Below are 15,333 nucleotides of genomic sequence, written 5' to 3'. Positions count from 1 at the left end.
AACCCGGGAGGCAGAGCTTGCAGTGAACTGAGATCCGGCCACTGCACTCCAGCCTGGGCGACAGAGCGAGACTCTGTCTCAAAAAATAAAATAAAATAAAATAAAATTTAGGAACCTAGCAACATGCCACTCATCCATTAACAGTGATAAATGTATCTAATTTTATAAACTTTTCATTAAAGTAACTGGTATAGTTTGGATACGTGTACCTGCCCAAATCTCAAGATTCTGGCTTCTACTGAAGAAACATGAGGAAAAGATTTTTTAAAAACTATAAAAGAAAGATGAAATGATAAAACTGTTATATAAAGGGTGACTTACATTTTAGAAACAATATATTGAGTATAAATTTTGAAAAATTGGAATAAAATTGACTATGATTCAAAAACAATTTAATTCACAAAAAAATTGTAATCCTTTTGAGCTAATTGTAGATTCACATGCAGTTGTAAGAAGTTACAAAGAGGCTAGGTGCAGTGGCTGACGCCTGTGATCCCAGCACTTTGGGAGTCTGAGGCAGGCAGATCTCTTGAGGCCAGGAGTTTGAGACTAGCCTGGCCAACATGGCAAAACCCCATCTCTACAAATTAGCAGAGCATGGTGGCATACACCTGTAGTTACAGCTACTTGGGAGGCTGAGGCATGAGAATCACTTGACCTGGGATTATAAATGTAATCCCAGCCATAGGCTGGGCGCAGTGGCTCACGCCTGTAATACCAGCACTTTGGGAGGCCGAGGTGGGTGGATCATCTGAGGTCAAGAGTTCAAGACCAGCCTGGCCAACATGGTGAAACCTGGTCTCTACAAAAACACAAAAATTAGCCGGGCATGATGGTGCATGCCTGTAATCCCAGCTACTCAAGAGGCTGAGGCAGGAGAATCGAATGAACCCAGGAGGCAGAGGTTTCAGTGAGGCAAGATCATGCCATTGCACTCCAGCCTGGGCAACAGAGCGAGACTCCACCTCAAAAAAACAAAAACAAACAAAAAAATAGCCATTTGGGAAGTCAAGGCAGGATTGCTTGAGACCAACCAGAAGTTCAAGGTTGCCTGGGCAATAGAGCAAGACTGTCTCAAAACAAAACAAAAAATCAGCATCTTTATAATGCATTCTTAGAACACAGTATAAATTAGTAATCCCTCACTCTTCTGCCCACTTTTACGTTAACATACTACATTTATGGATCTATTGTCTCTTTCCCTGTTCTAAAACTTGAGGCCAAGAGTTCGAGACCAGCCTGGGCAATATGGCAAAACCCTGTCTCCTCTAAAAATATAAAAATTAGCCAGGTATAATGGCACATATCTGTAGTCCCAGCTACTCAAGAGGCTGAGGCAGGAGAATCACTTGAACCTAGGAGGCAGAGGTTGCAGTGAGCCGAGATCACGCCACTGCACTGTGGTCTGGGTGACAGAGTGAGACTCCGTCAAAGAAAAAAAAAAATTAAACACACACATACACAAATCTAATGTATCAGATATCCTTAAATGCTTCTAACACTGAAAATGAGACAAATATCACAAATTAGAATGGTTATCACGTTATACATAAGTGGGTTACAAAAACTGATTTTATTATGCACGTATACTTTTTGATTTACATTTGGATTCAAACTTTTTTTGTTATACACTCCTGGCGTATGTAACATTCAAATAGTTCTCTTTCTAGCACTATGATAATCTCATCAGATCCCAACAGTTGGGGAGGAGGACTTAATTTCAGACTATCCAGTTTGCAAATCCATATCCCATATGCCTTTACAAATTATTTTGAATAGGTAAAATGCATTACACAAACACTATACAGTTAGCCGGGCGCAGTGGCTCAAGCCTGTAATCCCAGCACTTTGGGAGGCCGAGACGGGCGGATCACGAGGTCAGGAGATCAAGACCATCCTGGCTAACACGGTGAAACCCCGTCTCTACTAAAAAATACAAAAAATTAGCCGGGCGAGGTGGCAGGCGCCTGTAGTCCCAGCTACTCGGGAGGCTGAGGCAGGAGAATGGCGTAAACCCGGGAGGCAGAGCTTGCAGTGAGCTGAGATCCGGCCACTGCACTCCAGCCTGGGCGACAGAGCGAGACTCCGTCTCAAAAAAAAAAAAAAAAAAAAACACAAAAAAAACACTATACAGTGAAGTCTCTTTCAACCTCAAATAATCTCAGTTAATTATATCTTCTCAAAGCTATTCTATGCAAACACAAAGACATACATATATGTTTTTGTTTTTGTTTTTGTTTTGAGACAGAGTCTCACTCTGTCACCTAGGCTAGAGTGCGGTGGTGCGATCTCAGCTTACTGCAACCTCTGCCTCCTGAGTTCAAGCAATTCTCCTGCCTCAACCTCCCAAGTAGCTGAGATTACAGGCATGTGCTACCATGCCTGACTAAATTTTGTATTTTTAGTAGAGACGAGGTTTTGCCACATTGGCAAGACTGGTGTCAAACCCCTGACCTCAGGTGATAGGCCCACCTCGGCCTCCCAAAGTGCTAGGATTACAGTCATGGGCCATCACTACCAGCCTACTATATATATTTTTAACATTGTACACAATACACACAGTTTGCCCCTTTTTTCTTCATTTAATAATGTATCTTGAGGATCGTTCCATTTGGGCACTTACTTCATCTAAGTACACATTATTTTTTCTCCCACTAAAATATAGATTTCATAGTGATGAGCATGTTGGAACCGAACTGTCGATTCCCTCCTGGGCAGGGGTCGCCGCAAAGGATCACCGACACGAGATTCACAGCAGAGAGTTATTTATTACTAGCGCGCTAGGGTCCCAAGCTCTAAGTTGGCCCTGGGACCCCGACTGCTTGTTACAGGTTGTTTATATAGGCAAACACAAGTTCAAACACAGCTTATGGCGCGAAATTCAAACAAAGCTTAAGGCGCAAAATGATTGAGTCTAGCTATGGCCTGAGCAAGGTGTCTTCTGCTAATTGGTTAGAGCAGGACCTTATGAGGTTTTTTCCTGGAGTTGTTGATTCCGGGAACTTCGAGGCAGGGTGGGACCCCCGGAATTGGCAGGGTGGGACCCCATGAGGTTGTTTCCCAGAATTGGCAGGGTGGGACCCTATCAGGGTGGGTTCTTATCGAGGCAGGGTGGGACCCTATCCAGAGCCACCTGGTGTTAATTTTTTTTTCTATATGAGGCCTAGTTTCTAAGTTTTATGAGACCTAGTTTCAGAGCACTTATCTTTTCACTGCTTTTTATTTTTAAATGTGTTTTTCTGTTTTTTCATGAATATTTAGCTTATATGCTATCTTTTGCCTTTGTCAGTAATGCTATTGCAATCTACATCCTTGTACATGTCAATTTTTTTTTTTTTTTTTTTTTTTTTGAGACGGAGTCTCGCTCTGTCTCCCAGGCTGGAGTGCAGTGGTGGATCTCGGCTCACTGCAAGCTCCGCCTCCCGGGTTCATGCCATTCTCCTGCCTCAGCCTCCCAAGTGGCTGGGACTACAGGCGCCCACAACCGCGCCCGGCTAATTTTTTGTATTTTTAGTAGAGACGGGGTTTCACCGTGGTCTCGATCTCCTGACCTTGTGATCCGCCCGCCTCGGCCTCCCAAAGTGCTGGGATTACAGGCGTGAGCCACCGCGCCCGGCCTACATGTCAATTCTTACAAGCAGGAGTATAAATACAGGATGAAATTCCAAACACAGATTTGCTCTGTCAAGGGGTATGCACCTTTCCAGTTGATAAGGTATTGCCAAATGTCTTCCCATTGAGGTTGAACCAATTTATATACTTACTAGCCTTGTTGCTAACATTATAACACGAGAAGCATTAAAATTGATTTTTGAACAAAATCAATGGATACGCTCTTAAGAGTTATTTCTTTTTAAAAAATCATTATTGGAAAATGCAAGCAAGAATACATGGCAAGCAGAGCCCATGCAATGGCCAGAATTCCTACAGCAGAAATGACTTTAACATTTGTTTATAAAGATTTTCTCCAAGTGATTTGTTGAAATAGCTTGAGTCTTCAAGGTTTAATTTTCCAAATGTTCGCTCAAGCCTGCACTGAAATTCTGGCCTACAGTATCCTAGCAAAAATCCCCCTTTGCAAGATGCTGAGGTATATTGGCGAAACCATGGATCACATGACTCCAGGAGTTTGAGACCAGCCTGGCCAACATGGTGAAATCCTGTCTCTACTAAAAATACTAAAATTAGCCGGGCATGACGGGGCACGTCTGTAATCCCAGCTACTCAGGAGGCTGAGGCAGAAGGATCCTTGAACCTGGGAAGCAGAGGTTGCAGTGAAGGCAACAGAACGAGGCTTTGTCTAAAAAAAAAAAAAAAAAAGAGAGAGAGAGAGAGAGAGTCAAGGCAGGCATTCCTAGGGACCAGATAGAACCCAACTGGAGAGGAAGATGACACATTCAACATGCTGTGGAGAAGGGAAAGTGGGTTTTACCCATGATCATGTGGAATAAATGCAAGGACAGGCCCAAGTTTCCCACATGAAGCATTTCTCAATCCCATTGCCCTTGGAAAGAGTTCATCCCGTTACTGGGATCTTCCAATACAGACTAAGCTGTTGCCCTGGAAGAACTCTGTACTTTGCAATTTTTTTTTTTTTTTTTTTTTTTTTTTTGAGACAGAGTCTCGCTCTGTCACCCAGGCTGGAGTGCAGTGGTGCCATCTTGGCTCACTGCAACCTCCGCCTCCCGGGTTCAAGCGATTCTTCCACCTCAGCCTTCCAAGCAGCTGGGATTACAGGCACCCGCCACTACACTCGGCTAATTTTTGTATTTTTAGTACAGACGGGGTTTCACCATGTCGGTCAGGATCACCTGACCTCAGGTGATCCACCTGCCTCGGCCTTGCAAAGTGCTGGGATTACAGGCGTGAGCCACCACGCCCGGCCTGCAAACTTTCAAGATGTTATTAGAGACAGGATTCCTCTCTGTCACCCAGTCTGGAGTGCAGTGGTACAATCATAGCTCACTGCAGCCTCCAACTGCTGAGCTCAAGCCATCCTCCCGCCTCAGCCTCTCAAGTGGCTAGGATTATATGGAGGAGCCACAGCCTGGTAAATTTCTAAGTAAACATATACTATTACACTCCTTAGGAGGAGGAAGAGGGGGAGGGTGGGATGTTGAAGAGAGAGGATGCAACTTGTGGAGAGTAAGTGAATGAAGGGGAAATTCCGGCAAGGAATTGCCGACTTGAGGCTAACTTCACCTTTCAGGGTCCAGGAGGCTGGTCTCAGACCTATTGGGAGTCCCTCTTCATTAGTGAGAAAAACGGCAAGAAATGGGAGCACGCAGAAACTTCCAAGACTATAGCCACCGGATGCCACGGACAGCACGCAGCTGGACCAGCAGGAGGGAGGGCCTTCCTGGGTCCAGAGCCCGCTTGGGAGATAGTTGGAGATTTTCTTTCAGAAGAATCCCTGGCGGAGTCTGACCGGTTCTTTCGCGCACAGCCCCTAGGGTGGTGGGCACAGCAGCCGCCCCTGCTGAAGGGACTGACGCCTCAGACCAGCAGCCCAGTTAAACGCGCTGTTCTGTGAGCAGCTGTGTTGGGGAGAGCGTGGTTCACATTCTTTTCCAACCGAGCCGCTGACTGCGGAGCTGGGAGGGTGAAGGGGTGGCCTGCCCCTCCACACCTGTGGACGTTTCTCGTTAGGTGGAACGAGAGACTTGAGAAAAGACATGAGACACAGCGACCAAGTACAGAGAAAGAAACAGTGGGCCCAGGGGACCGGCGCTCAGCGTACAGAGGACCCCTGCTGCACTGGTCTCTGAGTTCCCTCAGTATTTATGATCATTATCTTTACCATCTTGGAAAAAGGGAAGTGGCAGGACAATAGGATCATAGTAGGGAGAAGGTCAGCAGAAAGACACATGAATAAAGATCTCTGTTATATGAATAAGTTTAAGGAAAAGTTCTGTGCCTTGATATGCATATGCAAACATCTCCTTAAACATTTTTAGTGCCTAAAGAGCAGCATTGCCGCTAGCAAGTCCCACCTTCCGCCCTAAGGCGGTTTTCTCCTATCTCAGTAAATAGAACACACAATCGGGTTTTAGTCCACTGCCCAGGGACGGGCAGGAGACAGATGCCTTTCTCTCAACTGCCCAGAGGCCTTCTTTCCTCTATATCCTCTTACACTAATCCTCCTCAGCACAGACCCTTGATGGGTGTCAGACTGGGGGATGATCAAGTCTTTCCCTTCCCAGGAGGCCATATTTCAGACTATCACATGGGGAGAAACCTTGGACAATACCTAGCTTTCCTAGGCAGAGGTCCCTGCGACATTCCGCAGTGTATGTGTTCCTGGGTACCTGAGATTAAGAGAATGGTGATGACTTTTAACAAGCATGCTGCCTTCAGGCACTTGTTTAACAAAGCACATCCTGTACAGTCCCAAATCCATTAAACCTTGAGTCAACACAGCAGGTCTCTCCCAAGGACGGGGTTGGGGGTAGGGTTACAGATTAACAGCATCTCAAATACAGAACAAAATGGAGTCTCTTATGCCCACTTCTTTCTATATAGACACAGTAACAATCTGATCTCTCTTTTCCCCACAGGAGGGGACGTGACAGAACCCAGTCATCCAAGGTCCCCCATCCCTCACCAGCTGGGACCTCGGGCTGCTCCTAGGCTGCGCTGGGTGGGTCAAGGAGTTGCCCCTCTGGGCCACGACCCTCCCCCACGCCCTGCACACGGACCCTGTGTGGCCGCCGGAGCCTCCTAAAAGCGAGGAAGGATGCAGGGGCAGAGGGCGCTTGGGTTTGCAAGCCCAGCTCAGACTCCCTGCCAGGACCCCTCGCGCTGTTGGATGCGCCAGCCTCCCGACCCTCTGGGTCCTACGGGACAAGGATCCTGCCAACCTGGCCTGAATGGCCCAGTTTGACACAGTTCAGGTTTTCAATGCATGAGAACGTGGTGTGGTCTAGGTGGAGGGATGAGAGGAGGGGACTCTGCTGGGGTAAGTGGGGGCGGGGTAAGGAGGGGATTCTTTTCCTGGGCTGACCAGAACGCAGGGACAAAGAACACAGGGGTAGCTGAGTGAGCATGTGAGGTCCTAGGCTGGTTCCCCACCTTCTCAGGATCAGAACCACTTACTTCCTGGTACACTCTGCAGTCTCCCGGTGTTAAATAGCATCCCTTTGCTGGAGTCTCTGGATTCATATCCATAATCTCAGCCTCCCCTCCTCATCCCCTCATGCTTACCATGAACTAACCTTGAAGGACACCACCAGAGCCCTGACTTCCGACCCACACACCTGCTACATGGAAGGTGTTCTCCACATCAGTTCAAGGCAATGTCACCCTTCAGGATGTTCAGGCTCTAACCTTGGAGTCCTCCTCCAGATTTCTCTCTCCTTCCTTATCCTTTTGTCTCCTTTGCACTTGCGGTTCTCTTTTCCTTCGTAGCCTTTGTAGCTCATTCCCCCTTCCACTTTCCACACCACCTTCTGGTCTGTTAATTAAATATTACCTGGTTTCCACTGACACCTTCCCTGGGTTCCCAATTTAAAATTACAATATCATCCTCCTCTGCTTTTTTCTCCAAATTATATCCTCACCCAACCAATTATGTATTATTCTCATTAATCTTGCTTAATTAATTAGCAGACATTATTAATGCCTGTTTCCCCAATCACCATCACTAGATTATGAACTCCTAAGGACTCCTTCCTTCCACCACTGTTGTACCCGCTTCAGCTAGAACCTGCTGGGCACATACGTGTTCCATAAATATTTGTTGAATGAAAGACTAGGCACAACTTAGGATTCACTCCCCCATGTGGCATCCATAAGCCCTGTATGCAGGTAAAATGTCAGTGGGTTGACTAAATATTGGAAGTGGAAAAAAATTCACCTCTTTGGTTTGCAGTTGTCTAGGACCTTTAGGCCAATGGAAACCCAGGTTTCCTTAGAATCAAGCCAGTGCCCCCAGACTTGCCACTTTACCATGCGTGTCTCACTGCTCCTCAGCATGGGTCACACATATCCAATGAATTCAAACAAAATCTTGAGATGACACAAACCTTGCCCTTCATTCCCCATTTCTATCATACTCTACACAGAGTTTTGAACAGGCATTTTACAATCAACAATATATTCTTTACAATTTTCTTGGTTAGTATACATAACTCTACTTCACTGTTAAAAATTGCCTGTCTTTATATCCATTAAATGACACTTGCATATGCTCCAATTTTTCACTAATGATTTTGAGAGCATTCCGCGACACAGGTGTCTGGACCTTTCATAAGTAAACAGAATTCCTAGCGATGGAATTGTGTCTACAGTGTGGAAACACCATATAATATACCATCCTGGGTATTGTAAAAGTGAACCAACATTCTGTTAAATTTAGAGCAAGTTATAAAAACTATATGATACTTAATTCTGTGCTACATGTATAATGGTTTCTTGGAATTAAAAAAATTTTTTTTTTCTTAGAAGCAGTGTCTCACTCTCTTGCCTGGTCTGGAGTGCAGTGGCACAATCACAGATCACTGCAGCCTCAACCTTCTGGGCTCAAGTGATACTCCCACCTGACCTCCCAAGTAGCTGGGACTACAGGCATGTGCCACCATGTCCAGCTAACTTTTTTTTTTAAAAGACAGGGACCTCACTATGTTGCCCAGGTTAGTCTTGAACTCCAGGGCTCCAAGCAATCCCGCCTCAGCCTCCCAAAGTGCTGGCACTACAGGCACGAGCCACTGTACCCCGCCTGCTGGTATAGATAATGTACATTTTAAGAACTCTGTATAGATTCATTTATGTATATGTTTAGAAAAAAATTCTGGAATGGGCTGGGCACAGTGGCTCACGTCTATAATCCCAGCACTTTGGGAGGCCAAGGTGGGTGGATCACAAGGTCAGGAGTTCGAGACCATCTTGACCAAGTAGTGGTGAAACCCCGTCTCTACTAAAAAATACAAAAATTAGCCGAGTGTGGTGGTGCACACCTGTAATCCCAGCTACTTGGGATGCTGGGGCAGAAGAATCACTTGAAGCTGGGAGGCAGAGGTTGCAATGAGCCAAGATTGTGCCATTGCACTCCAGCCTGGACAACAAAGCAAGACTCTGTCTCAAAAAAAAAAAAAAAAAAGAAAAGGAAAGAAAGAAAAGAATTCTGGAATTAATCAAAATACAGTCACGCATCATTTAACAGGGATTCATTCCAAAAAATGCACTGTTAGGAGATTTCATAGTAGTGCAAACATTGTAGAGTGTACTTACACAAACCTAGATTGTATAGCCTACTATACACCCAAGCTATATGGTAAAAGCTTATTACCCCCAGGCTACAAACCTGTATGGCATATTATTCTACTGAATCCCGTGGGCAACTGTAATACAATGGGTAGTACTGTACTTTTTAAAGGACTGGCAGTGCAATAGGTTTGTTTACACAAGCATCATGCCAAACACTTCATGTGTTGTGCTGTCACCATTCTGACGGTTACGACACCACTAGGTTATAGGAATTTTTCAGTTCTATTATAGTCTGATGGGACCACTATTGTATGAGGCTCATCATTGACTGAAATGTCATTATGTTTTTTATATATATATAAACACACACATATATATATATATGAGATACTATTCAGCCTAAAAAGATGGAAATCTGGCCGGGCACGGTGGCTCACACCTGTAATCCCAGCGCTTTGGGAGGCTGAGTTGGGCCGATCACATGAGGTCAGGAGTTTGAGACCAGACTGGTCAACGTAGTGAAACCAGGTCTCCACTAAAAATACAAAAATCAGCTGGGTGTGATGGCGCACGCCTGTAATCCCAGCTACTCTGGAGCCTGAAGCACAAGAATTGCTTGAACCCAAGAGGCAGAAGTTGCAGTGAGTCAACATCATGCCACTGCACTCCAGCCTGGGCAACAGAGTGAGACTCTGCCTCAAAAAAAATAAAAATAAAAAGATGGAAATCCTGTCATTTTCAATGACATGGATAAACTTGGAAGATATTAGGTTAAGTGAAATAAACCAGGCACAGAAAGAAAAATATCTCATGCTCTCACCTATATGTGGAATGTATAGAAGTTGAACTCATAGAGAATAAAATGGTGGTTACAAGAGTTTGGGGGTGGGGGGTTTCAGGAGCTGTTAGTGAAGAAACAACAGCTATTCCATGATAAATTTATCCATTTATCCATTGATAAATGTAGAAGGAATGAGAGAGAGAGAGAAAATCACCACCTGACCACAGTAATCATTGCCTCAGGCAAAATTTATCCCAATGCTAAAATTCGTGGGTGATGGTTTAAGCAGAAACAAGATATTTGCATAGTCTGAAGTATCTCCTCCACAATATTTAGTAATACAAATGAAAGAACCATGAGCTTTCAGTAAAGAACACAAGCAAGTGATTTCCTAGCCAAGTGATCAAAATTAACATCACCTGTCCTGAAATACGATGCACTGAGACGGGCACATGATCACATCATTTTGTAGCGTCCTTCTCGATAATGTGTAGCTTCAGTCTAATCCTGAGAAAACATCAGACAGACCCAAACTGAGATGCATTCTTTTTTTTTTTTTTTTTTTTTTGAGACGGAGTCTGGCTCTGTTGCCCAGGCTGGAGTGCAGTGGCGGGATCTCCGCTCACTGCAAGCTCCGCCTCCGGGTTCACGCCATTCTCCTGCCTCAGCCTCCCAAGTAGCTGGGACTACGGGCGCCCGCCACCATGCCCAGCTAATTTTTTGTATTTTTAGTAGAGATGGGGTTTCACCGTGTTAGCCAGGATAGTCCTGAACTCCTGACCTCGTGATCCGCCCACCTCGGCCTCCCAAAGTGCTGGGATTACAGGCGTGAACCACTGCGCCCGGCCAAGATGCATTCCAGAAAATAACTGGTATTCTTCAGAAGTGTCAAGGTCATGAAAGACAGGATAGACTAAGAAACTGTGCAAGATGAGACAAGACCAAGGAGATAGGACAACTCTACATGATGTGAGATTCTGAATTGTATCCTAGAGCAGAAAAACTAAATTCATGAAAAAAATGGTGGAATGCAAATAATTTCTTAGTTTTGAAAATTATTCTATGGGCCTGGCACGGTGGCTCACGCCTGTAATCCCAAAACTTTGGGAGGCCAAGGTGGGTGGATCACCTGAGGTCAAGAGCTAGAAACCAGCCTGGCCCCTTCTCTACTAAAAGTACGAAACTTAGCCAGGCATGGTGGCAGGCGCCTGTAATCCCAGCTGCTCAGGAGCCTGACACATGAGAATCACTTGAACCCGGGAGGCGGAGGTTGCAGTGAGCCAAGATCATGCCACTGCACACCAGCCTAGGCAATAGAGCAACACTCTGTCTCAAAAAAAAAGGAAAAACAATTGTCCTACGGTTATGTAAGATGCTAACATAAGTAGAAGCTGGGTAACGGGTATATTGAAACACTATGATTTTTGAAATTCTTTTGAAAGTCTAAAATTATCTCAAAATTAAAAATGAAAAAAGTAAAGGTACAATGTATAAAATATCCTGTCACACATTAAAATACCTACATATACATGTAAAATATGCATATATCACATAAAATTTATTTGGGTAGAGCTGGTAGACTGAGAGCCATGAATGGGAGAGGATTTTCATGTTTTATTTTTATAAATATATGTAATATATTTATAAAAGGGTCTCACTATGTTGCCCAGGCTGGTCTTGAACTTCTGGGCTCCAGGGATCTCTCCCACCTTGGTCTCACAAAGTACTAGGATGACAGGCGTGAGCCACTGCACCAGCCACTTTTGTTCACACACCCTTTTATATCTATATCACATACCCTGAACTTGCTCAATGACATATATTATGTATTTTAGAACAAAATTTAAGTAAAATCAAAGAAAAGGTTGGCAACATAATGACTGGATTGCTAGACTTAGCCTAATAATTGGCTCAGGTTTCACAGAACTGGAGTGTGAAACAAGGTCCAGTTTCCTTTCTGTATCTATCAGTCACCAACATGGCTGGTCTGGGATGCTTTTTCTTTGGGGGTCTTAGAAAACTACTAAAACCCAAAGAAGGTATCAAGATATTTCCTGGTAATATTTTTGCAATTCTGGGAACATATATAACAAATTGCATCCCACTTCAGTATTAAAATAAGTATAGAGGCCGGACGCAGTGCCTCACACTTGTAATCCAAGCACTTTGGGAGGCCGAGGTGGGCGTATCACCTGAGGTAAGGAGTTCAAGACCAGCCTGGCCAATATGGTGAAACCTCATCTCTACTAAAAATACAAAAATTAGCTGGGCATGGTGGCAGACTCCTGTAATCTCAGCTTCTCAGGAGGCTGAGGCACGAAAATCACTTGAACCTGGGAAGCAGAGGTTGCAGTGAGTCAAGATTGTGCTACTGCATTCCAGTCTGCCTGAGTGACAGAGCAAGACTCCATCTCAAAAAAATATATATAATATAAAATAAAATAAGTATAGAGATAATAAAGAAACAAATTTGAAGTCATAGAATCCGCATTTCTTGAACTGGTTTCAATGAAACCGTTATCTATTTTGTATTCATTACAATAACAAGGAGACAACAGAGCATACGAGCCAAGATTCAAATCTCAACTTTTACATTCACTGGTTGAGTGACTGTAGATAAGTTTCTTAGTTTCTCTGTGTCTGAATTGCAAGGCAGTAATCAGAGAACCAATCTCATGGGCTTCTTTGAATATTGAAGAAGAGCACACATCCAAAACAGAAAGGACCTGGCACTTCAGCAAGCCCTCAAAGGTTAACAAATACATTTTTAAGATATTCTAGCTACTTTTAAAAGTTTTTAGCATTTAAGAGAATATAATATATTGGATTTTTGATTTAATTATTTATATTTTTTCAGACATAGTCTCACTCTGTCACCCAGGCTGGAGTGCAGTGGCATGATCTTGGCTCACTGCAACCTCCACCTCCCAGGTTCAAGTGATTCTCCTGCCTCAGCCTTCCAAGTAGCTGGGATTACAGGAGCCCACCACCACACCCGGCTAATTTTTGTATTTTTAGTAGAGATGGGGTTTACCATGTTGGCCAGGATGGTCTTGGACTCCTGACCTCAAGTGATCAGACTGCCTTAGCCTCCCAAAGTGCTGGAATTACAGGCGTGAGCCACCACACCCAGCCAATTTAATTTTTGTGTATGTGTGTGTGTCTGTGTGTGTGTGTCTGTGTGACGGAGTCTCAGTCTTGTTGCCCAGGTTGGAGTGCAATAGCACAATCTTGGCTCACTGCAACCTCTCTGCCTCCCAGGTTCAAGCAATTCTCCTGCCTCAGCCTCCTAAGTAGCTGGGATTACAGACGCCCACCACCACACTTGGTTAATTTTTTTGTATTTTTAGCGGAGACGGGGTTTCACCATGTTGGCCAGGCTGGTCTCAAACTCCACCTGACGTCAGGTGATCCGCCCACCTCAGCCTCCCAAAGTGCTGGGATGACAAGCATGAGCCACCGCACACAGCCAATTTAATTAAAATTTACATGTTTCATTCAATATATCCTATTATTATTATTATTATTATTACTACTATTATTATTATTTTGAGATGGAGTCTCGCTCTGTTGCCCAGGCTGGAGTGCTATGGCACGGTCTCAGCTCACTGCAACTTCCGCCTCCTGGGTTCAAGAGATTCTCCTGCCTCAGCCTCCCAAATAGCTGAGATTACAGGCATGCACCTGCCACCACGCCCGGCAAATTTTTTGTATTTTTAGTAGAGATGGGGTTTCACCATGTTGGCCAAGCTGGTCTGGAACTCCTGACCTCGTGATCCACTTGCCTCAGCCTCCCAAAGCGCTGAGATTATAGGTGTGAGCCACCGTGCCCGGCCTCTGATTATTTTTAAATTGAGCAAATTATATTTTTAAGTCTGTAAGTTTTGCGTTATTAGTTATGAAAGCAGGTACATACGCACTTAGTGCTTTTATTGCAGAAATGTTAATTAGTATTGATAGATGAAGTAATCAGGGATCAAACAAGGTAGAAACGAGTATTCTTTCTCTTCAACCAGAATGAATCTTTCCATACAGCTCCCTGAATCCTCACCCTTCCTGCCTCCTGCTCCTACTTATGCTCCTCCTTCTACCAGAAGCTGCTCCCCTCCACCAGAGCTCTAAATCACAACCCCCTCTGCTTTCACTGGGGCTTGGAGGCTGCTACTTCTAGACTCTCCCTCCCCGTGCATCAACCCTGTCCTCCCTCACCCAACACCCTGAGTAATAAGCTCCCTCTTCCCCCAGCCTCTCTGTTTCCAGCTATTTCTTTGTTCCCCATCTCAACAAAAATTGTCCAGGTTTTCCCATCCAGGAGCATCAGTTATGCTTTCTAAAAACATCCACTAAACATATTCCACAGGCATCCCATTTAAATTTCTCAACTCACTCCAACCTGGTTTCTAAGAATCTCACTCCTGCAACTGAACTGCTTGTGCTAAAGCTAGCAGTGAGCCCTGTGGTTCACAAACCAAGGAACTATTTTTTGCCCTCATCTGTCTGGACTGCTGGACAGAATTCCCCATAATAGATAATACCCTCCTTGTAGCTTGGGGTGAGGATTGGTGCCCAGGGTGGTGGGGGTGTGAGTTGAAGACTCCTTTAGAAAATTTTCACTTAGCCGGGCGCAGTGGCTCACGCCTGTAATCCCAGCACTCTGGGAAGCCGAAGCGGGTGGATCACGAGGTCAAGAGATTGAGACCATCCTGGCCAACATGGTAAAACCCCGTCTCTACTAAAAAAACAAAAAATTAGCGGTGCGTGGTGGCGCACGCCTGTAAGTCCCAGCTACTTGGGAGGCTGAGGCAGGAGAATCGCTTGAACCCAGGAGGTAGAGGTTGCAGTGAGTTGAGATTGCGCCACTGCACTCCAACCTGGGTGACAGAGCGAGACTTCATTTCAAAAAAAAAAAAAAAAGCAAGAAAGAAAAGAAAATTTTCACTTGAACCCCCGAACACTGTGAGAAGACACAATTACCTTTTGAAAATGTTTTTCCTTTTGCCTTGTAAAGAACACTGAACAACACTAAACTAACGTAAATTATTTATTATATAACCATTAGAATGGCCGGGCAAGGTGGCTCATGCCTGTAATCCCAGCATTTTGGGAGGCCGAGGCGGGTGGATCATGAGGTCAGGAGTTCAAGACCAGCCTGGCCAAGATGGTGAAACCCCATCTCTATTAAAAATACAAAAATTAGCAGAGAGCGATGCCGGGCGCGATGCCGGGTGCCTGTAATCCCAGCTACTCGGGAGGATGAGGCAGAGAATTGCTTGAACCTGGTAGGCGGAGGCTGCAATGAGCCGAGATCGGGTCACTGCACTCCAGTCTGGCAACAGAGCAAGACTCCC

At 44.8% G+C, this 15,333-nt stretch overlaps 1 protein-coding gene across 4 annotated transcripts in view; it reads right to left on the bottom strand.

The window, feature by feature from the left end:
• KHDC1 (KH domain containing 1) overlaps positions 1-15,333 on the bottom strand; it is a 66,782-nt gene that overhangs the window by 49,074 nt on the left and 2,375 nt on the right. The window contains exon 3 of one of the 4 annotated variants that reach the window (XM_074037667.1): positions 10,405-10,492. The exons of the other annotated variants lie outside the window; for them this stretch is intronic. The gene's annotated coding sequence lies outside the window, so the exon portion shown is untranslated. The remainder of the gene's footprint in view (positions 1-10,404; positions 10,493-15,333) is intronic. 4 annotated transcript variants of the gene reach the window in all.

Source organism: Macaca fascicularis, chromosome 4 (assembly GCF_037993035.2).
Source record: "Macaca fascicularis isolate 582-1 chromosome 4, T2T-MFA8v1.1".
Classification (NCBI taxonomy): domain Eukaryota; kingdom Metazoa; phylum Chordata; class Mammalia; order Primates; family Cercopithecidae; genus Macaca; species Macaca fascicularis.
The sequence above is the reverse complement of the archived record's forward strand: the minus strand, read 5'-3'. Positions and strand labels throughout refer to the sequence as shown.